The 25,647-nt window shown below is 32.8% G+C and overlaps 1 long non-coding RNA gene across 2 annotated transcripts in view; it reads left to right on the forward strand.

The window, feature by feature from the left end:
• The window catches only part of LOC116419630, a 117,899-nt gene that overhangs the window by 21,825 nt on the left and 70,427 nt on the right, over positions 1–25,647 (forward strand). The window contains exon 1 of one of the 2 annotated variants that reach the window (XR_004229889.1): positions 442–575. The exons of the other annotated variant lie outside the window; for it this stretch is intronic. This is a non-coding gene — a long non-coding RNA (uncharacterized LOC116419630). Of the gene's footprint in view, positions 1–441; positions 576–25,647 lie in introns of those variants that run through there. 2 annotated transcript variants of the gene reach the window in all.

Raw genomic sequence — 25,647 nt, forward strand, 5'->3', positions numbered from 1 at the left:
TACCTCCTGCCATTGAAGCATCCACCCATCCTTGACCATTCCACTTTGGGGGTAGCTCTATTTTCAGGGGATAGTTCTTTACATCACAACAAATTTTAATCGTTCAGCCACTGTTCCTTATTTGCCCACTAAGGTCAAACAGAAGAAGTCAAATCCCTCTTTCATTGACCATCTTTGTAATATTTGAAGACAGTCATAGCATCCTCCTCTTTAGCAGTCATCCAGCCTCCTGCCCTTACATTTTCTCCAAGCTAAATGGCCCAGCTTCCTTCCTGGGATCATCTCACCTTTTCACTTCCATGATCATCCTCCACTAGAATCTCTCCAATTTATCAGTGTCCTTTCTAAAGTCTGGTGTCTGAGACTTACAGGGAGCTCTAAGTATGACCTAATAAGGGCAAAGGATAGTAGGATTCTGAACATCATAGGCTTCCTAAGGTACTGAAGTTCCCATTCTTTCTTTCAGCTTTTATAACACCCTGTTGAGAATACATTATACTGAAGTGCCCAGATCTTTCCCAAATATCTTTTCCCTACCAAAGTCATGCCTTCCCTTCATGTACTGGTGAAAAAAGGTGGGTTTTTCTTCTTTCCTTTGTTTTTGTCTGTTTGGAGGCTTTTTTGGAAAACAATTAGGATGAAGTGACTTAGCTAGGAACATATGTCTTATAACATTAAGTGTCTGAGATCAAATTTGAACTTAGACCCTCCTGGCTCCATGGGCCAGTGTTCTATCCATGGTGCCGCTTAGATGGCCCTCTCCCTTCTTTTAATCCAAGTATATGATTTTACTTTATTTTATTACATTTATGTGAATCCTAGGTCAGATGGATAATCTATCCCAGGTTTGAGTGCTCTTTTCAGAGATATGATTTAAATATCTTCTTTAGAAATTCAGTGATGTTTTTCTTTATTAAAATAAATTAATATGTTCTAGCTACTCTTTTATGCTGCTAGTCATGTTGATTCAAACATATACACTCCTAGAGTCACACTGGTAAAATGGATGTTGTTGACTGCATAAGAGTTTCATAACATGATGATGGTCCCATCTATGCATCAACCATTCATGCCCTGGCTTCCACAGTCATACTAGATTAGGGAGTAAGATTACTTTCTAAATTAATGAGAAAAATATGTTTTTATATTTTTTTCTCCCCATGTAATCTCTACACTAAACACTTTTAAATATGTTTTAAAAATGAATGTATAAATTTAAAAAAATGTGCGATCATAGAAAATCTCGAGATTAGCAAGGGGTTATTGAGGAATGGGTATTAGTATTATACCTAGGAGCAATGTCAGTACTACAAGTTAGTAGTATGAGGCTGACCACATTTACATTAAAGTGGGTAATCTACTGACAGGTTGAAAGTTCTTTACAGAATGGAATAAATTGTCTTGCTTCTCAGTGTCAAAAGAAGAGATAGGAAATGCAACAAAAGGCTTTGTGAGAATGGATCTTTATCTACATTTTTCTTGAATGGCTTTCAGCTCCACACCCCCTTTTCTGGGTCAGAAACTCAATGCTTGGTGCATTAACATTGGCCAGAGGTATCATTATGTGAGGGAATGAGAAATGTTAAAATCACAGTAACAACCCAAAGAAGCTATTGAAAAACATCCAGGATGAACTTTTTGGTCTGGGGTATGGGAAAAGGGTGTTACCAAGGAGACACCATAGAGACCAATAAGATAAGTGGCTTTGGTGTGAGAGAGCATAAGGTAGAAAACTGGACCAGAAGCTTGCAGCATCCCGAATTGATGAAGAACAATATTTTCCCTCTGAAATTTCAGTGTGACTACTAGCCTACTGAGGGAGTAGGGAGAGCTATTGTAAAATGCAACTCCTGGATGTCCTCTCTTCCATTTTAACCACATACATAACTACAACCACTAGCTCAACCAGAATATCTTTACAACAGATTGTAAATATAAAGAAGATGGCAAGCAAGATATCAAGTTGGTTTATGGAAGGGCTAATTTAAGACACTGCCTAACATCTGGAGATGAGTTTTGTCTCAGATTTAAAATGAAAGCTGTACATTTTTGCTCACAGATGAGTGTCCACATTATTATAACAAATAAATTGGCTTTACCACTCCCTCATTCTACAGTTTCAGGAGAAAATGTTTCACAAATGATCATTTTATAGAGAGGATGTGGAAACAGAGTTCTGTAATAATTCTGTAATAACAAACAATTCTTTATTATATAGAGATGGATATGCTTTCTGTCCTCTTTTTTAATAGACTAAATCAAGCAATTAGATTATTGTGACAAATCTCATAAATTCATTACCCTATTGTTGAATATGGAGTCAGATTTCTCATAAGTGACATGGTGTATTAGATCTACCCTTTCATCATCTTTTTCAGAAAATTCTTTGATCAATTAACTTTATTCAGAATATTTAAGTGGCATATTAATATGCCATCCCAATGTCAAGTCATTTGTAAGCATCAATTACTCTATTACTGTCTAACTTTTTAAATAATACACATTGACATGAGTTTCAGAATCAAGTTCTAGTTTCACTTCCTTCCCTTTGAGTTATAAATAATATGCCCAAGATTTCAGCCTAGATTGTGAGATACCATTTCATGGCTTGAAGTTTTCCCTCCCAAGCTTTCATTTGTGCCAATGTATAAATCAGCACAAGTACATATTGACTCACAGATCAGCCTCACTGATATATCTCTGTTAGAACATGAACATCTTTGACAAGGAATGACAATGCTTTAAAAAAAAAGATTTTATAACCAATGTCAGCCATTGTATTGAAAAGAAATATAATCTGGCTCTAGCTTTCTAAATAATCTGTTATCTTTTTCAAGAGTGAAAAATAGCAATGGAAAAAAAAAACACTACCAGCCTAGAAACTGGGACTTTGAAGGTCTTTTCATTAGGTAATTTTGAGGCCATGGACAGGTTTCTTCCAAAAACCAACAAATAATTAATATTTATGTTAGGTACTGTCCCAGGTGCTGATATACAGAAAACAAAAGGAAACAATCTGTGCTGTCAACTTTCTTATGTTCTCTGGGAGTAGCAAGGATATTATGTATATCCTAGTCTTTACCCAACATTTATGGAATGGAATTAAAAATGGATCTCAATTGAGAAGGTCAGCACATCTTGATCCACCCAGGGGAGGTCCAAGAAGACTGAAAACTAACCAAAATTAATGTGCTTCTCTGGAAAAAAAAAAAAAAAAAACTTTCCTCTAGTCTTCCTATGGGTATTTCACAGCTTATTAGCATTTCCATCATAAGAGCAGATGGGAGGAGAGCAGGATGATGGCCTTTGAATTAGTTCTGCTTTTCCTGGGTCTTAGAAAAGAGTGTATGAAAGAAAGAAAAGTCACATCTACTGCAAAGATTTCATTTGCTGTTCCCAGTCTTTCCTTCAATCAATACAAGTAACAGAAAGCTCAATCAAGAAAGACAAAATATGTCCCTTCCTTGTCTGCTTGATCATCATGTGATGTGTCATCAGTACCCAACAAGGTTAGGAAAGATAGACAGGAAAATCTTGAGCAGGAGGAAAAGCAAAAAGTAAACAAAGGGAATTCAGTACTTTCTATGCTCAATTCTATTATGCAAAAACCCCACCAATTTCTCAAGGGCAACCTGAAAATATCTTAAAATCCAGTGCACTTCCCAGGAGGATATTGTTGTGGTAGATGAATTTCTGGCAACAGGGCAGAGAGAAGAGATACATATGCCTGAAATTATGCTGCTCTCCTAAGAGACTCTGCTTTACAATATTTTTTTTGGCAAAGGCAGTATTTTTCATGCCAACAATGAGACTGTTATTCCATTGTGTTTCATCATATAAACTTTGGGTTTTCTCCTTAAAACCACGAAAAGCACTAATAAGGTAGGATGGGCACATTTCCCTGACTTTATGCATTCACTTCAATTTAGACTACCCCTTATAGTCAGCATTCTACTACAGTGGGGGAAGGGCTATAACCACAAGAAAGCCTGGGAAACTCAAAGTTAAAGAATGATCATTTTCTTGGGCACTTTTTTTTGTCTCTCTGGTTTTGCCAAAGCCCCCATTGACTGACTGAGTTCTTCCACTAGAAGTCTGGCTCATCAGGATCTGAGCTATATTCTAGAAGCTGAACCTACAATGACAAACAAATCTGCCTGACATCTACAGAGAAAAGGTATGAGGTACAGCTATAGAAAGAAAAAATCCATCTTTGGTTTCTGGGATACTAAAGCTTAAACAATGATACAATCTCCTCCAATCTCCTAAATGAATTTGCTTTTCAATTCAATGAGGTCCAATTCACCAGTCATGGATTAAGTGCTCACAATTTATAAATCAAGAGATATTATAATTTAATAGAAAAAAGAGCAGCTTGAAAGTATGAATTAGGAATATTTAAACTCAAACTGTATCTTTGAAGCAGGCTGGCTATGTACTATTCCATACATCACATGTCTTCACTCAGTGAAGAACTTCCAATTATAATTTGGACACATTTGCTAATGGTATATGTAGAAGAAGATGTCATATTAGGAGATCCCTACATTTATGAATCACAGGTCTGGATTCTCTTTAAATATGTCAGATGCTGATGGGTAGAGGTATTAAGGCAATTATTTCAGCCCTAGATGTGGCAACAGTATTGAAAAAAAGTGATAGCTTCTGTATGACAGAGATTATAATATTTAAATTCAAGATTCTCTCTACACAGCATTTTCATAATATTTAATGAATAGATTTCCAATTTACTCAGCTCACCATAAAGATGGGGAGTCTTTGGGAAATCTTTCCAATTATAGCTATGCTGAGTTTTAGGAAAATCTTGAAATGTCCCCACTTATATATAATCTGTGAAAGACATACTTTTATCCATATTGATGGGAGCAGTACAACTTGCTAAACTATACTCGGTCTGTTTCCCTGAACATTCCATTACATTGACATATATCCCTTGGAAGAAACTCCTTAGATAAATGATCCTATTGCCTTAAATAAAAACAGATATGATGGAAGATGATGTTGATTTTCTGGAGTCTAAGTTGAACTGAATTGAGATGGCAGTTGTTAGAATGACTTAAATGACTGCTTGTGTTTAGAATATTTGGAAGAAGGAAAAATTCTTTCCTCAAGAATGGCTGGACACATAGATATCCCTAATTGCCAATTAAATTCTCAGCTCTTGAAAAAAGTTGTTGAAAACACTCACCCTGGTATTTTAGAGGGTAGTGGCTGAAAGTTGCCTAAGGTATACTGATCAAAAGATGTTAAGAATTTTCATTACATGAAGAAATGATGGAAATGATTTTAAAAAGCTTGGGGAAATTTGGATGAACTGATGCTCACTGAAGTGAGAAGAACCAGGTGAAGAATTTATACAATGACAGTGATATTGTAAAGTTCAACAATTTCAAAAGACTAAGGAACTCTGGTCAACACAGTTGCCAAAATAAATCCAAAATTTCATAATTAATATGTTGTCCACATATAGAGAGCTGACAAATCCATACAGGTTCATTTATATGTTCTTCTTCTTCTTCTTCTTTTTTGCCCAAACATGACTAATGTGGAAATCTGTTTTACTTGATTCTACATATTTATAATGATTATTTTTTCCTTGATGCCTTAGGGCTTGGAAAGAAGAGAATTCAGAATCAAAAATGAAATGGCAATGAATTTAAAGTGAACATTATACATGACTTTGGAAACAATATGTACAGGTAGAAGCCAATATAGACAAACAGCAAGGGTGGGTCAATATGTTGTGAGACTTTGCAATTATGATGGCAATAAGTTTTTTTCTTCCAACATAAAGAAATTCTGAAAAACTGAACACATTAATAATGTATTTGAGGGAATAATGTCCCTGGAAATCTTCAAGCCAGGGATGCATTATTGTGTACAAGAGATGTCATAAAAACATATATGCTTCATGATCTAAAGGTATGGGTCTGAAGAACTTCTAAGAATCCTCCCAATTCTAAGAGTCTATGACTCCAACATAACAATTAGAAACCTGTGATTCATTTCCCCCATTTGGTGAGACTCCTGAATAAAATGGACACATTTCTCTCCCATTTTTGTCTCTAGTCTGCCTAGAGCTTACTACTCTCATACATTTAATCACTAGGATTAGTTTGAGAACTAATGCTCTATTGAGTTTGGCAGCTTCAATTAAAACTCCCTGAGTTGTATTAATAAAAGGATGATGCCCCCAGGAGATAGACAGAAATGTATCACATCATTAAATTAGACTTACTCTAGCCTTCAAACTTGTCTGAGTAATGTCTGAGAATTGGCCACTTAGTTTAGGGAAAGGGGCAAAAGCCTACTCATCCCAAAAAGGAGAGCCACGGATCTATCAACCCTCTTAAGAAAAGGAAGATATGCAGAGTACTATGACTTATAGGGTCTTGGAAGGAAAAAGAGAGAGCTGGAATGATGATGGATCTCAATTTTGTCATCCTTTTGAATTTACAGATTCTTATGCTCAACACAAACCTGTGAGGCATTTATTGTCCATTTGTAGTGGCTAGTATTTTTGTACCTATTTTCTACCAAAAATGAGCTCCAGCCAGGTGAAATGTGAGACAACGTGAGACAAAGAAATGAAAAGAAATTCCCAATGAGGTTATGCTGTTCTCCTTCTATGTCCAATGCTTTTGGCCCTTCAGCATATTTGCCCCATCTCAGTTATTGGACTGACTTGACAGAGGATTGTGCTATTTGATGAACCTATTCAATTCAGTGAGTATGTATTAAGTCACCACTATTTTTGAGGCACTAGGAATATGAAATAAGATGGAGAACCAATATGTCCATGGATCAGTAAATGAGATCACTTGGGAAGTAAGAAAGAATTCCCTCAGAAGAATCTTGAGCTACTGATGCTAAGAGACGGTGCTGAATAAAGACCTTATTCTGATTTGTAGGTACAAGGAGGGCTAAAGCTTAGAATATAGACTTAAGAGATGGTTAACTTTAAAAAGCTAGATTAAGTAATAACAAATTAATTCTGGAAAACCAAATGTTGCTTAGTGATCTTAAAGAGTACTTAAAGGGTCCTTAAATACATTAGTGAGCTAGAGGATTTGCTAAGAACCATGCTAAATTAGGCAACTGACATCACTTTGTAAGGATTCCAAAAGTGATCAATCCATAGAACACTAGACTTGATGTTAGGAAAGACTAAATTCAAATCTTCCTTAAGTATTTATTTGCTGTGTGATGCTGGACAAGTCAGGTGACCTCTCCATAGCTCAATTTCCTTATTTCTAAAATAAGATAGTCAGACTCTATTATCTGTAAGAATTTTTTGTTTTCTCTTGGGTTTTTGTTGTTGTTGTTTGTTTGTTTGCTTTTTGTTGTTTTTTTTGTCATACTGTGCCACCTTTTTTGCTTTTTTAATATAGAGAGCAAAGAAAATTGAAATAATATGATAAAAATTTTATTTCATATTTGTAATACAAATACAAAATTGTATTTTTCCCTAGTTAAACTATATGTCCACCTAAAGGAGAAATTAGAGTAAATTAAAGTAAAATTGTTTTTTTTTTCTCACTTGATAATCTGGTCCTTGTAGTACATTAAGCTAAGTTTTTTTGGTATTTTTCCTAGAATAATGAAAGATAATTGAGCAATGAAATGAAAATCAGATATTCACTTTAGGAAGAAAATTCTGAGAGTTATTTCCATGAGAAATTAAAGAGAAAGGGAATTGAAAAAAGATGAGACCAATACAAGACCTTGGCATACTTCAGGTGAGAGATAATGAGAGTCTAAAGCTGAGAATTCTAATGAAAGAGTAGATAGATACATGCATGAAAAGAAGGCTTTAAATGTGAGATATGTTATAAAAGTAGAATGAGAAGATATTAAATGATTGAATATTTGGTAAGAAGGGGAGAAAAATAGTGGAGATTGACTGAAAAAAATCCCATGTGAACTTTTGAGAAATTCATGTCTTATCAATCTTAAAAGAAAAAAAAAATGTTCCTTTGACATAAGGAATGAGGACTCTTGATATATTTCATCACAAAATGCACAGACAATCTCCTGATCTAGAGAAGCAGTCCTGAATTTTTTATTATGTCTCTGAATTCTAATCTACATGGTGAGACTGTGAAGTTCATTTGATGTCAACTACAGAGACTTTCCCAAAAGGAATTGTTCTAAGTGGGATTTATACACAGCTGCCAAAATCACCTTTATTGATAAGGAAAATTACTGATACCAAAGACCTGGTACTCCCAGGATTTAATGACTTTGACGAACTGAGCAAATAAAAATATTTCATTCCTCATTTCAGAAATCACAGGGTTGTGGGGGAAGGGTAATAACTATATTATTATTTAGTTCAATCCTATGATGTCAATTAATTTTGCTATTCCAGGATAAAGTCTTAAGTTCAGGAAGAACTACATTGAGGTCATATGTGTCCCTCCAACTGACTGACAACAACTGACACATTCACTTTACCTCCAAATGACTTAGGACAAAGCTTCTTAAACTGTGAATCAGTTTCTTTAATGGAATTGCATTATCAAATATGGGTGGTCACACAATTATGACTTATAAACAAATGTTTGATTTATAGATCAATTTTACATATCTCTATACCTAGGATCATATAAACATTTCTGGGGTAAAAAGAGGTCACGAGAGGAAAGAGTTTAAGACTACCCGACCTGGGCAATTATCTAAGTCTCTGAGTTGCAGAGTAAGTGCCAATATTCATTAGTAAAGGTAGTTTCTTGCCTAGAGTTATTTATAGCTATGAAATCAGAGGTCTAGGCTGAAAAAATCTTGTTAATTTGGAAGGACTGTGGTGCAGTAGGAAGAGTTAAAGTCCTTAGCTTAAAATGTCAGTTCTATTCCCTACTACTTAAGGGATGTTGGATATTTTCTTCTAGGGCTCAGTTGGATAAATACACATGTATATGGGTTCTTAAAGATGCCATTTATATATACACATATATGTCTGCATATGCAATAAACATTTTATTGTGTATGTGTATATATATACATCCATTTATTTACACTTGGACTCTCCTTATGATTTTATGACTATGTAGGGTTCCTTCACAGAATTGGAAACTCTTTCAACAAATGTATAACTGTCCTTGTAACTGAGAGAGAGTTGGGGACATTCAAAGACTTGTTCATGGTCACACAATCAGCATCTTTAAGAGGAAGAAGTGAAGCCCAGGTGTCCTGATTCTAAAGCAAACACTCTCTCCACAACATCATGATCTTATTCTAAGAAGAAGAATAACACTCAAGTTCATGTTTTCTAGCACAGTCTAATTGACAAATTCATTTGTCTCTTTTTGCGTCAGCCCTAAGGTGGCCTTAGGCATATTATCTGGAGTTTGGTTGATTCTGCTCTATTTTCTAAAAGAGATCATCTGAAATATTTACCATTTGCAGACTTTCAGTTTAATTTTCATCAGCCAATTAAAACCTAGTCTTTGGTTAGAAGTCACTTAGAGTTTTAGGAGCTTTGGAAGGTAATAGCACCAAACTGATATGTGGAAGGTAGATTGGTTTTATCTTTAGACAACACTGAGTACAATGGAAAATCTAAGATCTGGGAGGGGCCTGGAGAAAACAAAATCTGGGTTGTTCCTTCCAGAACTGAGGGTGCCCTCAGATCTACTATGAACTTTTTATCTACACTCAAAAACTAGACATATCTTGCTTTTTCTGCATCCTTTTCCCTGGTGAGTAGAAATTATTTTGATATCTGTACTGTAATTTGTTGGACAAGAATTATAAGTAGGCAGAAGAGGTTCATGATTTCAGGTATTCCCTAATTCCCATGCCAAGATAGGCATCTGCCACTTGATCTGTATTTCTGAAATTTTAATAACTAATGAAAAATCCCCAAGGATTTATGGAAATAGGGAATTGGAAGAAGGGAAGCAATAAATAACAGAGGTCAGATAACAAAGAAATCCTCTAAGATTGCTAACATATAGCTTAAATTTGCCTTAATTTTTATCTGATGTGTGGGAAAACTTTTTAGGCACTAGAGATGCTAATGAAAAATAAATGAACAAATAAATATCCAATCTCATAGAGTCTATATACTGTCAGGGCAGTGAAAGGATATACAACATGGAAAGAAAATAGCACATTAATTTGTCACATTATGAAATAGTTTAAAAAATGTCATTTGTGATTTTATTATGTATCCTTGTAAATTTCCAAATGAAAGAACTCTACCCTGGACTTCACTTCTCTATGAGACCTCCAACTGGAACAAAAACTTGTGGACAGAGGGTTTACTTTTCTACTTGTGTCCCAGTAATTAAATTAATGCTTTGCACATAATAAATACTTAGTAAATATTTCTTTCTTTCTTTATTTATAGATCCCTGATTAGCTTCTAAGAAAAATACCAAAAATGAACTGATATGGATTGAGGGAATCTCAGTTTGCATGTGCTGACCATAGGAGAAATATCTGAGGGCAGGCAAACTACTTCATTATTTCCCCTAATTTAATAGATATAAACAATTATGTGGTGCTACACTTGGAGTCAATAAGATTTGAGTTTAAATCTTACTTTTGATACTTTATAACTCTGTGACTAGTCAAATCTCTTTAATATGTATGTGTTTATATATATATATATATATATTTACATATACAATAAACACATATGTTGTGTTAATTATTACATATAATTATTAATTATGTCATTATATATAATGTATTATATATGTAATATATGTCAAATCATGTTAATATATATTTCCATATTAGCTACATTTCAAAAAAAAGAAAAATAAAGTGAGAAAATTTGCTTTGATTTGCACTCAGTGTTCTTTAGTTCTCTCTGTGGAGGTAGATAACATTTTTTTTCTATAATGAGTCCTTTGCAATTGTCTTGGATTATTGCATTGATAAGAGTATCTAAGTGCTTCATAGTTGATTATCATCATGACTTCTGATTCTTTTCTCTTCGTTTTATATCAGTTCATATAGTCGTACCATGTTCTTTTCTGAAGCAATCTCCTTGGTCATTTCTTACAGCACAATAGTACTCCATCATATTCATAAATTACAATTTCTTCAGTCATTCCTCAGTTAATGAGCATCCTCTCAATTTCCAATTTTGTCATATAAATATCTATTTTTTTTACAGATCTATCATTTTCCTTTTTCTTTAGCCTCTTTGGGATGTAGCTGTAGTAGGGGTATTTTTAGGTCAACGTATTTGCAGTGTTATATAGTCTTTTGGGCATTGGTATTTGTACCCCAAATAGTTGTACCAGTTCACGAATCTACCAACAATTAATTTCTGTACCTATCTATTTCTCATGTATTCCAGCAGTTCTCATTTCTTATAGGTGTGAGTGGTTTTAAATTGTTTTAATTTGCATTTCTCTAATCAAGAGGGATTTAGAACATGTTAAATAAATATATAAATTATATAATATATAAAACATATATATAACTCATTTCTTTTTCTGAAAACTGCTTATTTATATCTTTTGTCAATTTATCAATTGGAAAATAGCTATTGTTTCTATAAACTTGACTCAGTTCTACATTCAGTACATATTTAAGAAATAAAACTTTATCATATAAGCTTGCTGCAAAATTATTTCATTTTCTATAATATCATAATTTCCCTGCTTATATCTTCTTAATCTATTTTTGTTTTTACTTTATCTTAGATGAGTGTCATCCCTGCTGTTTTTACTTGAATTGAAGAATAGTAACTGTTCTAGCCCTTTTTATTTTTTAACTCTGTGTGTATCTTTGTTTCAAGTATGCCTCTTATAAACAACATATTGCTGGGTTTTACTTTCTAATCCATTCTGCTATCTGTTTTCATTTAAGTTGAATTCATCTCAATTCACTTTGGCAGTTATGATTAATAACTATTTCCCTTCATCCCATTTTCTTTTTTCTTCCTCTCTTTCTATTTATGTCCTGCCCACCCTCAAAAATCTATTGTATTTCTAAATTACTGCTTCCCTTAATCTGGCCTCCCTTTTAACACTTACCTCTTTCTTTTCCCCTTTTTTCCTGTGATTTCCCTATTGGGTAAAATATTTTTTATACCCAACTGGGCTATCTATTTGTTTTTGAATATGTTTATATATTTTCTACACTCTTTAAACCTGTTCTGATAAGAGTGAGGTTAAAGCATGGCCTGCCATTTCTCCTATTTTCCTCTTCATTGTCAAAGCTTTTCCTTTCATTCCTGTTTTAAATGCACAAAAAATTCTCTCTCTTTTCTTCTCCTAGTGTGTGTCTCTTTTTCACTGCATTTTTTTGAGATTATTCCAGATAAACAATTCATATCCATGTCTTTTATCTATGGAAACTCCTTTTAACTGCTTTAACAATTATAATATTTTTCTTTGTAATTCTGTTCATTTTTATCATGGCTCTCTTAAATTGCATCTTTCTTGTGTCACATTTTTTTTAAATCCATTTTTCATGTTTATCATCTGTTAATTTTTTTCTATTATTTTGACTTTATTTGCTTCTTGATTTCTCATGGGGCTATTAGCTTTCACTTACATAATTCTAACTTTCAAGTAATTATTTTCTACAATGAGCTTTTTTACCTTTTTAAATATATATATATATATATATATATATATATAATTTACTTTTTGAGGGATTCTTTTCTTAAATGAATTTTTATTCCTCTTTTTTTTCCCATTTGACTAATTTTGCTTTTTAAGGAGTTATTTTCAGAGGATTTTTATGCCTTTTTCCATTTGGTCTATTATGTTGTCATTGTTGTTGTTATTTTAATATGTTGTCTTCCTTAGCATTTATTAATTATCTATTGTCAAGCTATTAATTCTCTTTTCATAATTTTCTTGCTTTATTCTCACTTCTTTCCCCAATTTTTTCTCTACCACTCATATCTTTCTTTAACTCTTTCTGGAATTCTTTTGAACTTTGCTCCAGTTATTATTATTATTATTATTATTATTATTATTATTATTATTGGTAAACCTCCAACTCAGTGTCATAAAGTTCTACTGACCTTTTAAGGTTTTTTTAGGGCGAAAAGTGACCTCACCTCACCTTACCTCAACATTTTGGTGGCTCTGCCACTCTAAAATATGATTTGAGGCCTTATTTAAAGTTGTATGGAGGCAAATGTAAGTAGAGTTCTTCTGGGTGGCTGCCTCTAATGTGGCATCTTGATCTTGCCTCTGGAAAAACCTCTCAAGTACCTTTATATTCAGTTTCCTCATCTGCAAAATGATAAAATTCTTAAAACTATCTCAAAGATTATTTTATTGGGATCACATCGTATTACTTTATTTTAAAGCATAAGACTGAGTTCAATAATAATAGAAATGATAGTACCAGCAAATAATAAATATCCAGGCATTAAGAATTGAATTCAAATATCATCTCTGATACTTCTTTGCTATGTAACTAGAGACAATTCCCTTCACTCTGGTATTGTGGTGATGCTTTGAAAACTTCTACCGAATTACAGAGAGGTTATTTTGGTTATAAACTGATTATGCACAGGCATCGGAAAACTAAAATCTTATGGTTTACAAAAGCTTATCATTTTTTTATCCAAGAGAAGAATCTTTATTACTTTAGCAGAAATAGTTATATAGCTATCCTTGCCTATCCCAAAAGCAGGTCCCAAATAAGATAATACATCCCAGATTATCTGTTTGATGTTTTGTTTTTGTTTTTGTTTTTTCAAACAGTGCATGGAAAGAACATTTTGAAATAAGGTATGATTGTGAATACATTTCAGAAGGAATGGGAGGGAAAAAGGATTAAAATATCTCATGTGAAAAACAGATCCACTTAAAAAAATAAATTCATTAAAGCAATTTGAAAGTTCAGTCCTGCACTTTGAAGGAAGAAAAATTAAGATAAATGATTTACTGCTAAACAAGGAAGGATAAGTGAGGGAATTAAAGGAGTGAGAAGAAGCCTGTGAGAAAAGATCAGAACAAAAAATTAAAAATAAAAAAAAAACAGAGTAGTATCAGACACAGAAAAGAGATGACTACACTCATTTGTTTGAAAGCAATCTGGAGAGGAAACTAATTAAAATAAAATTGTTCAGCTTTTTCACATTACATTTATTTCCATGGTAATGGTCACAGACATCACACAGGTTGTAAGAAGATGGTTAAGGAGGCTTCTGAGAAATCATAGCTTTGACATTTTGCGGGTCATTTTTACAGAATCACAAAAATTCTAGGTCAGAATCAACTTTGCAGACTATCAAGTACTTCACAGGTCTGAGCAAGGGTCTTCTCTGCTACTTCCCCAACATGTGACCATCCCGCTGTAGTAGGGGGCTGCTTCAGCATTTCTGTCTCAATAAAGTTTCAATATGGGAGAATTTAATCTTCCTTTAAAACTGCCTGACATTTAAGAATACCAAGAGAATCAATTAAAAAGTGTGAAAGAAGGTGGTACAGATGTATCAGATCTCAATCTGTATCATAAAATATTAAGTTGATATTGGCTTAGAAACAGAGTTGTAGATCAGTGAGATAATTTAGATATATAATACCTTCTGGTAAACAGTAGAATTGTGTTTGATAACCTTAAAGATCCAAAATTTGTGGGACAAAATTCACTATTTGGCAAAAACTGGGTAAACTAGAACAAACATAGCAGAAAGTAGGCATAGTCCAGTATCTCAAATCCTATACCAAGATAAAGTCAAAATAGGTATATGATTTAGACATAAACAATGATACCAAAAGCAAATTAGAGGAGTTTAACCATCAGATCTAGGGATAAGAGAATAATTTAGGACCAAATGAGAGATAAAGAGAATTACAAAAAGTAAAATGCATAGTGTTGATTATTAAATAAAACATATTTTACATAATCAAAACCAATATATACTAAATTTGAAGTAAAACAGAATACATACTTTATAGTATCCCTGATAGAAGTCTCTTTTCTCAAATATATAGAGAAGAGCCTAACATTTATAAGAATATAAGTAATCCTCTAATTGATAAATGGTTAAAGGATATGAAGAGGCATTTTTTATGCAAAGAAACGAAAGCGATCTATATTCACATGAAAAAATACTCTAAATCACTATTGACTAGAGAAATGAAAATTAAAACAAATCTATCACACTTATTAGTGTTATTAGTTAACTAATATGACAGAAAAGAAAGCTGATAACTGTTAGTGGAGATGTGTAAAAATCAGGACGTTAATGTGCCACTGGTGGAATTGTAAATGAATCCAACCATTCTGAAGAATAATTTGGAACTATACCTAAAGGGCTATCAAACTGGGGATACCCTTTGATCTAATAATAACTCTAGTAGGTCTATATCCCAGAGATAAAAAGAGATGGTTAGATCTGTTTATACAAAAATATTTATAGCATCTCTTTTTGTGGTGGCTAAAGATACTGGAACTGGAAATCAAAGATATGCCTCTTATTTGGGAGATGACTGAACTAATTGATGGTAAAGGAATATCATTGTGTTATAAGAAATGATGAGTATAATGATACAAAGATACAATTCTGGAAAGAATTACATGAACTGCAGAGTAAAGTGAGCAGAACCAGCAGGATGCTGTACACCATAACAACAATATTGGATAATGAAGAACTGTGAATAATTTAGCTATTCTCAGCAATACAATGAGCCAAGACAATCTCAAAAGATGTGATAACAAATGCTACCCACACAGAGAGAAATAATTGATGGAATCTGAATACTGACCAAAGCATACTCTTTTTTCACTTTTATTTCTTCCGCCCTCCCTCTGTCCCTCCCTTTCCTCCCTTCCTTCCCTTCCTCCTTCCCAATGCATGTAAAAAAGGCTATTTTCTAATGACAAATGTTGGAGGGGATGTGAGAAAATTGGTTCACTACTACATTGTGGGGAATTGTGAACTGATCCAACCATTCTGGAGAGCAGTTTGGAGCTATGATCAAAGGACTATCAAACTGTGCTCACTGTTTGATCCAGCAGTGTTTTTACTGGGCTTATATCCCAAAGATCTGAAAGAAGGGAAAGGGACCCACATGTGCAAAAATGTTTGTGGCAGCCCTTTTTATAGTAGCAAGAAACTGGAAACTGAGTGGATGCCCATCAGTTGGAGAATGGCTGAATAAGTTATGGTGTATGAATGTTATGAATTATTATCGTTCTATAAGAAACGATTAGGAGGACGATTTCCAAGGGGCCTGAAGAGACTTACATGAACTAATGCTAAGTGAAATGAGCAGAACCAGGAAATAATTATACATGGCAACAACAAGATTATATGATGATCACTTTTCATGGATGTGACACTTTCCAACAATGAGATTATTGAGATCAGTACCAGTGATCTTGTGATGAAGAGAGCCATCTACTCCCTGAGAACTGAGTGCAGATCACAACATAGCATTTTAACTCTTTTTGTTGTTAATTTGATTGAATTTTATTTTCTTTCTCATTTTTTCCTTTTTGATCTTATTTTTCTTGTGCAGCAAGATAATTGTGCAAATATGCCTACATTCGATTTACACATGCATGCATATATATATATATATATATATATATACATATATATATATATATATAATCATCTTTAACATATATTGGATTACTTGCCATCTAGAGGAAGGAGTGGAGGAAAAAGGGGAGAAATTGGATCACAAGGTTTTGCAGGGGTCAATATTGAAAAATTATCCTTGCCAATGTCTTGGAAAAAAAAAAAACCTTCAATAAAAAAGTCTATCTTCTTTCTTTTCTTTTCTTTCCTTTCCTTTTCCTTTTCCTTTTTCTTTTTTTTCCTTTCCCTTTTCTTTCTTACTCTTTTCTTTTCTTCTCTTTCCTTTTCCTTCCTTTTCTTTCTTTCCATCATTTTTTTTTTACAAAATGACCAATAGGGAAATACTTTACATGATTGCATATGCATAACCATATCACACTGTTTACTGTCTCAGAGAAACAAGAAGGAAGAAAAATAATTTGGAACTCAAAGTTTTGTTTGAATGTTATTTTTACATGTAATTCCAAAAAGTACGTTGCAACTCAGATTTTCAAAAATGAGAAATGTTTCATATCCTAAGTCAATAGGATTTTTTTTTAAGATGGAAAGGATCTTAGAAACTATCCTATCTTCATTTTGTCAATAAAGTAACTGATGCTTAAAGAGAATATCTTTTTTTCAAAAACTAATGGAGTTTTTTTAAAATAGTACATAATATAATATCTTATTTTCCCCAATATGTCAAAACATTTTAAAAACTTTTTTTTAATTTGAGTTTTGCCTTACCCTCACTCCCTAAAATAATAAGCTCTACACACACACACACACACACACACCTGTCTGTCTTTCGACCTATCTATATATGTATATATAGAAAAGTCAACCTATTAGATTTGAGGTGGTACTTCACAGAGTTGCTTTCATTTGCATTATGCATTATTTTGCAGGTAGCAAATAGAATGCAGGGATTTAAAAGACTTCTGAGTTTTGGGTTTTATGCCCGGGAATTAACTTTAACTCCTAATATTATGTAGACAATTTCTCCAGATTGATAGGTGAATTTGGATTCTGGGTTCTTGGAACTGTGTGCTGTTTCTCTTGATACTAGTTTGAGTCATTACTCCACAAAAAAGGCTCTCACCACTAGCAAATAGTTGTTGTTGTCATGCCAGAGCTCCAGAAGTTGTGTAGAGATAGGAATTGTTTTATTTTTGACTATTGGCATTTTCCATCAGCTCTGAAATTACTGTTTGTTGATCATTGAATATGTGATAAACAGGCAATATGAAATCAGTGAATTTTTAAGTGAGTTTGTTATTTGTTATCACACTCTTTCCCTACATGTGTAAAATTGTTATGTTTGAAGCACATGAAGGTGAGTTGGTAAATGTTTAATAATATCATTATTGTTTTAAGATTAGACAATCAACAAAATGATACCTCAGGCTGCTTTGTAGCAGTTGCCCATTTCTGAGGGCTAAAGGCTCACAGAGAAAATTTAAACTATCAGTTCTTGAGTTAACATGAGCTGCCTCCAGGAGACCACTTCCAATATTGGTCATTCAGGCTCCAGAAATTCTGTTTGCTTTGTTAATGTGTTGAGTCCCAGAGCAGATTTTGTTGAAGCTAAAAAAAAAAAAAAATCAAACAACAAAACTTGGCTCCCATGGGAGATATGGAAAACCCTTACCACCAGTCAAAGGCCATCTTCCAAGTTCTGATCCTTCAGCAGCATAAACTCTTAGTGGAGGGTTTTGAAAGTCAGACTCCCTTCCTCTGTCTCCTTTCTCTTTGTCCCTCCTCAATACAGCAGATTTAAAAATGAGAAAGAATGACTCTTCCTAGATCATTCTGTCTACCTATATATACATCAAGCATTAATTCCTGTCTCTTGTTTTACATATCCTTTACATTTCTAAACATGAAAACAATAGCACTACCACAACCCTTTTCAAGATTTTAACACATTTTAATTTTTAAAATAAATTCATTATAGAGAATGTTTGGGAGAGGAGGGGGCTAGCCTTGTATTTTTCGCATTTACAAAAGCCTTGAGTTATTTTAAATGGGGTATCCTTTACTAACTTTTCTTGCAGGATTTTGTTTGCAATATATAGCAATACTCATGGTTTCTATAAATTTACTTTATATACTATAGTTTGCTAAAATTTTTAATTGTTTCAACTAACTTTTAAGTTGAGTCTTTGGGATTTTCCAAGTATATTATTATATCATCTACAAAGAGATAAAATTTGATTCTCTTGTTTCCTGTTCTGATTACTTCTATTTCTTTTTTTTTCTCATTATCATTGCTAGGATTTCCAGTACAATATTAAATACTATTGTTGACAGTGGACATCTGTGTTTAACATCTGATCTTACTGGGAAGAATTTTAGCTTATTATTAAGCTTTCTAGCCTATTACATGCAGTGCTTGCAGATGGTTTTAGATGTTTTTGTTTGTTTGTTTGTTTGTTTACCAATTTAAGAAAAAAAATACACCTATACTTACCAAATTTTAAAATAGAAATGTGTTATAATTTATCAAAATTCTTTTCTCATTGATATAAATATTGATATTGATATAAAATGAATTTTAAGAATTTTTATTATTGATATGATCAATTATGTTAAAAGTTTTTCTTATGTTAAACCATTCCTGTATTATTGATATAAACCTCACTTTACTAAAATGTATATACTTTGTAAGATATAATTATAATGTTTATATTAGTAAGTTATCTAGAATTTTGGCATTCATATTCATTAATGAAATTGGTCTATAATTTTCTTTCTCTGTTTTTACTCTTCCTGATTTTGGTCTAAATATCATATTTAGTTTCATAAAAGAAGTTTCATAGAATCCTTTATTTTCTTATTATTCCAAATAATTTAATATTCATATTAATCTTTAAATGTTTGATCAAATTAATTTCTAAATCTGACAGATCCTGGTGTTGTTGTTGTTTATTCCTCTGAGGGAGCTCATTTATGAACTGTTCAATTTGTTTTCCTAAAATATTCCTTTTAGACATTCTTTTTCCTCCTCTTCTAATCTAGACAATTATATTTTTGTAAATATTATTTCATTTCACTTAAGTTGTTAAATTTATTGCCTAAATACAATTAGGCAAAACAGTTTCTTATAATTGCTTTAATTTCATTTCCATTATTAATATATCCATCATATTTAATGCTAATATTTAGGTTTTCTTCTCTATTTAAATCAAATTAACTTGTAGTTTATTGTTTTTTATAAACAAACGGTTTTTATTTATAACTTTAATCAGTTTTTATACTCAGTTTTATTAAGTTCAGCTTTAATTTTTAGGATTTACACTGTAATGTTTGAAGATTTTTAGTTTGCTTTTTTCCAGTTTTTTTTTTTTAATGTATGTCCATTTCATTGGTCTGCTCTTTCTCTATTATATTGATGTAACCATTAAGAGGTATGAAATTTTCTTTGATTGTTTTTGCTCTATCCTATAGATTTTGATATACTGTTTCTTTATTGACATTCTCTTTAATGATATGATTGTTTCTATGATTTGTTCTTTAACCCACTCATGCTTGAAGATTATGCTGTTCAATCTCAAATTAGTTTTTAGTTTATGTTCCCTTATTGAATATAAATTTGTTGCATATGATCTGAAAATGATACTTTTAATTTTTCTGCTTTTAATTATAAAATTGGTATTGCTAATATATGGTCAATCTTTGTAGATACCATGGACAACTGAGAAAAAGATACATTACTCTATTATCCTATTTATTTCTCTCTAGTTAGTTATCATATCAAGCTATTTAAAATTTCACTTATTTTTTTTTCCTTTTTTGTTAGATTTAGTTCTGAAATGGGAAGATTAACCTGTTTTCTCCACTGTAGTACTATTCCTCCTATCTCTATTTGTAGTTCATTTAAGTTTTTTTTTTGTTTGTTTGTTTGTTTTAATACAGATGCTATAGTATTTTGTGTATTTTTGGATCAGTATTGATATTGTTTTCATTGACTTTGGTACCTTTTATCAAAATGTTATTATAACGTTAAAAAGAGTCTCTCACAATTAACTTAAGCAAGAATAGAACTAAAACATTTTAAAGGTGAAGGAGACCATGGGACTCATTTAACCCTCCCTCCCACAATGCTACTATCTATTCCCCAATTTAAAAGAAACTAATGTTGAGGTGAATTATAAAGCAATGTGTATTAAAATAAACTTACTACAATGCCAAAAAAAAAATTCTTTCATTACCCATGGCTTTCAGATAGTGCAATTATTTTTATATTTTCTTTTCTTGATCTGTTCTCCAGCTCTGTTGTTTTTCTTTATAGATGTTTCATATTTTGTCATATTTTTTTCACTCTCTATATTTTGTTTTGTTATTTCTTCATTTCTTATAGTTTTAATGGCTTCCCCTGACCCAATTATAATTTTCAAAGAATTATTTTCTTCTTTAAGCTCTGTCTCCAAGGGTTCTAATAAAGACCTCATTTCCAAAATACATAGAGAATTGTCTCAAATTTATAAGAATTCAAGCCATTCTCCAATTGATAAATGGTCAAAGAATGTAAAAGGAAATTTTTAGATGAAAAAATTAAAGCCATTTCTACTAAGAAGAAAAAAAATACTCTAAGTTACTATAGATTAAAGAAATTAAAATTAAGACAACTCTGTCTTAGATCTGTAGGTACCACTACACACATCTCAGATTGGCTAAAATGACAGGAAAAGATCATAACAGATATTGGAAGGGATGTGGGACAACTGGAATACTAATGCATTGTTGGAGTTGTGAACCAATCCAACCATTCTGGAGACTAAATTAGAACTATTCCCAAAGGGATATCAAATTCTCCTGACCTTTTGATCCATCACCATTTGTGCTGGATCTGTATTCCAAAGCAATTATAAAAAAGGGGAAAAGTCCCACATATGCAAAAAAAAAAATTATAGCAGCCCTTTTTGTAGTGGCAAGAAATTGTAAACTGAGTGGATGCTCAACAGTTGGAGAATGGCTGAATAAGTAATGGTATATGAATGCTATGAAATGTTATTGTTCTGTAAGTAATGATAAGCAAGATGATTTCAGAAAGGCCCGGAGAGACTTACACTGATGCTAAATGAAGTGAGTGGAACCAAGAGAACATTGTACACTAGCCAATAAGATTATATTATGATCAATTCTGATGGACTTGGCTCTTTTCAGCAATGAAGAGATTCAGACCAATCCCAATAGACTTGGAATGGAGAGAGCCATCTCTACCCAAAAAGAGGACTTTGGGAACTAACTGTTGATCACAACATAGCATTTTCACCTTTTTTGTTGCTTGCTTGATTTTTTTTTTCCTTTCTCATTTTTTCACATTTTGATCTGATTTTTCTTGGGGAACACAATAAATGTGAAAATATGTATGAAAGAATTGCATATATTTAACATACATTGAGTTACTTGCTGTCTAGGAAATGGAGTAGGAGAAGGAGGAGAAAATTTTGGAAGCAGGTTTTGTAAGGGTAAATGTTGAAAACTATCTCTGCATGTATTTTGAAAATAAAAACTTAAAAAAGAAACTAATGCTGAGGGCAATAGGTAGTTAAAAAGTCATTAGTTAGTGGCAGAGTCTAGTTAGTAATGAAGGTTCTCTGATTCTCAGTTCATGGATCATTCTCCATCCCAGTTCATTCTTCCTATATCTTTCAATGCAGTGTTAAGATAAAAATACACAAAAATCTCCAGAGCTTCTGTCCCTATGGTTTCACTTTTTGGCTCCTTATTGTGGGCTTTTGAATAAAATCAACAATCTAATATTGGAGACAGATGTGAAAGCTGGTCATGATTTATGAGCAGTGAATGACAACCTGACAATAATATCACATTTCTTGATGGCAAAACCTTCTAAAATTCTGCCTCTAACAATGGAAAAATGACATCATGGTATTTTTAGAAAGAATGTTTCATCACCCGCCAAAGATCCAAGTGACAGACACGAGAATTGATCTGATATGCAAAATGAAATTCCATAAAATGTTACGCATTTACTCGGGCATTTTAGCTCAAAAATCTAAGCTGCTTTTCTTTAAACTTTTATCAAATGCATCTTCATTAAAGAGCTAAATTCAATCAATCATCAAATTTGTATTGAGCTCCTATTATGTATCATGCTATTGTCAAAACACTGTGAATACGACCTAAATGAAAAAGAATCTTCAGGGAGATTACATTTTTATCAGGGGAAAAAAACTCAAAGAGTTAAAAATATAATATAGGCAAAGGACGTACAATGTAAGTTGGGGGGCGATGTTGGGGAAGAACATGAGCATTTGTAGGGATTGTGAAAAGTCTCATGGAAGAGAACTGTTTAGACTAATCTTTATAAAACAGTGTTAAGGATGGTCTTCATTCAATAAATGATCAATGGGACCCTGTTAAAACTCACATTAAGAGGAGATGGAGGATCATCTGAGAAGTAGCAATTAGGATCGTGTAGCTGCGTTGTAGAGTGCAAAAAAGGAAAGTAATATACAAAGACATCTTCAAAAGCTGATGGTAGCCAGAATGTGAAGGACTCTGCATGTCATATAGAACAATATGTTTGGATGCGAGGAGCAAGAAGGACCCACTTTAGAAGTAACTTGAAGTTCAGAAGATCTGAGTTCAAATTACATATCGGACACATACTATGTAATGCTGGGTAGGTCACTGAACCTCTCTCAGGATGTTTCCTTGTTTGTAAAATGGAATAATAAAAACAACTAACTCATAGGATTGTTCTGAGAATCAAGTAAAATAACATGTGTGCAGTGCTTTGCAAAACATAAAGCACCATATAAAGATTTTTTTTTCTCCCTGAGGCAATTCCCTGACTTGCCCAGGGTCACACAGCTAGGACATGTTAAGTGTCTGAGACTAGATTTGAACTCAGGTCATCCTGACTTCATGGCTGCTGCTCTATCCATTGCACCACCTAGCTGCCCCTATATAAAGATTAGGGGAAAATCTCTTTGAAGAATAAGAATTGTGTGAGATGAGGCAAGGATGCAATGAGGGCTATTTCAATAGTTCAAGCAAGAGGTGATGGAGATTTGCCCAAGGTTAATGCTTGTGTGAATGGGGAGAAAACCAGGAATGAGGAAAGTTATGGAATTAGAATTGATTTAAGTGGAAAATGATTGAATATGGAAAGTCAGGTTGAGATTGACTGTGAAGTTTTGAACCTGGATGAAAGGGAGAATGGTGGTGCCTTTGACAGAAATAGGCAAAATTAGAAGAGGGGTAGATTTGGAAAGAGGGAAAGACAATGAATACTACTTGGGACATTTTGAAGTTATGCTTTCATTTACAAATGTTAAACTACTATGTGATAATTTAAAATTGGAGATCAGGGTAAAGAGACAAAGAATTATTATACTGTATAGAAAATGGAGTTATCTCCATAGAGGTGAAAAAATGAATCCACAAGAGCTAAAGAAACCTCTAAATGGGAGAGACCTCAGAGCTGAAAAAGATCACAGATCATCTACTCTGAATCCCCAATTTTACAGAAGAGGAAACTAAATTCCACTTTCCTCATTCTACATACATTATCAACTTTAAAATGAAAACTGAATATAGCCATGATTAATAATGGAAGTTCTTTTTCTCACTAGAAGATGAAAAATCTCTGGCAGCAAAATTAATTAGTTCTGGAGAGTCTTTGATAATGCAGTATATGTTCTAGTGTCCTGGAATAGATTCAAGTGACTGGATATTCTTATCCAAAGGAGCTGCTATTTATTGGATCCCAGACGATTTGAGCTCATATGAGGGATTTTTCAGAGACATATGCTTGCAAAATAAAAAAAGAAGAAGAGGAAGAGGAAGAGGAAGGAAGCGGAAGAGGGAGGAAGAGGAAGAGGAAGGAAGAGGAAGAGGAAGAAATCTTTTAGAAAAAAAAAAGATGGTAGTGAATGATGGAGGGAAAGTCAAGACAGCAGAAGTTCAGGACCTTCTTAAGTAAATTTATTCTTAATATAGTTCATTATCTGGAGTCTACTAGGTGATTCATCCTGGAACAACTAAATCCAGAAGATGGGAGAACAGAAATACAACTATGATGGGGAAAACCAAAACTCTGTTCCAAGTTACCAACCTTTAAAGTGATATAAGTATTCACTCTTCTATAGAATAGAAATCATTGGAGTTAGGACCTTGTACCCTAAACAATCGGGCAAAATAAGAATCTATTAGATGGCATTCTCCCACACTTATCACTAGTATAATTCAAATAACTGAGATTCTGCTACATAATCACTAAATTAGCAACGATTTTTTAAAAAGCCATTATTTGGAAGGACTGACATCCTTATGCTCTATTGGTGGAGATACAGATTGATAAAACTGTTCTAAAAAGAAATTTGAAACTATACCTGTAAATTCACTAAACTGTTTATATCCTTTTATCTAATTAAGACCAATAGGCATTTATACCAAAAAAGCCAAAGAAAAAAGAATCATGTATAGTAAAGAATATGCACAGCCTTTTTTTTTTTTTTTTTTTTTTTTTTTTTGGTGTAGAAAATAACTACATGGAAACAACGTGGGTACTTTATTAGAGGTAAAGTTGGAGAATTACTGAACATATTGGCATATGAATCTAGTGGAATATCACTGTTCCATAAAAAATGATGATTTGTAAATTCAGAGAAATCCAAGAAAACTAGTGTGGATTAATACAGGGTGAAAATGAAGAAAATATGATGATCATAATGAAACAGGAGAAGTAGATAACTTTGAAAGAGTGTAGAGTTCTAAGCAATACAATGCCCATTCACAGCTTCAAGAGAGTGATAATAAAGCAGAGCAATTCCCTTTTGTTAGCAAGAAGTGTTCCATGCAGGGTCCAGAATCTCATTTCATATATGTTATTCTCCTTAGTGCATTTAAATGCCTTTTTGTATATTATTATTGGATTCACAATATACACAATTACTTTAAAATGAACAGCTTTTAGATTTTATAATAACAAGACATAGGAAAAGTGAAATAATTTTTTAAAATAACTACAAATATATAAAATGTTTTATAATCTACCAAGTTACCTTGCAAACATATTATTGCAAGTACAAAACATTATAAAGATTTTAGAATGACCAGTAAATAGAAGCATATTCATTGGTTATGGTTGG

The sequence above is a fragment of the Sarcophilus harrisii genome, chromosome 5 (genome assembly GCF_902635505.1).
Source record: "Sarcophilus harrisii chromosome 5, mSarHar1.11, whole genome shotgun sequence".
Taxonomy (NCBI): Eukaryota; Metazoa; Chordata; class Mammalia; order Dasyuromorphia; family Dasyuridae; genus Sarcophilus; species Sarcophilus harrisii.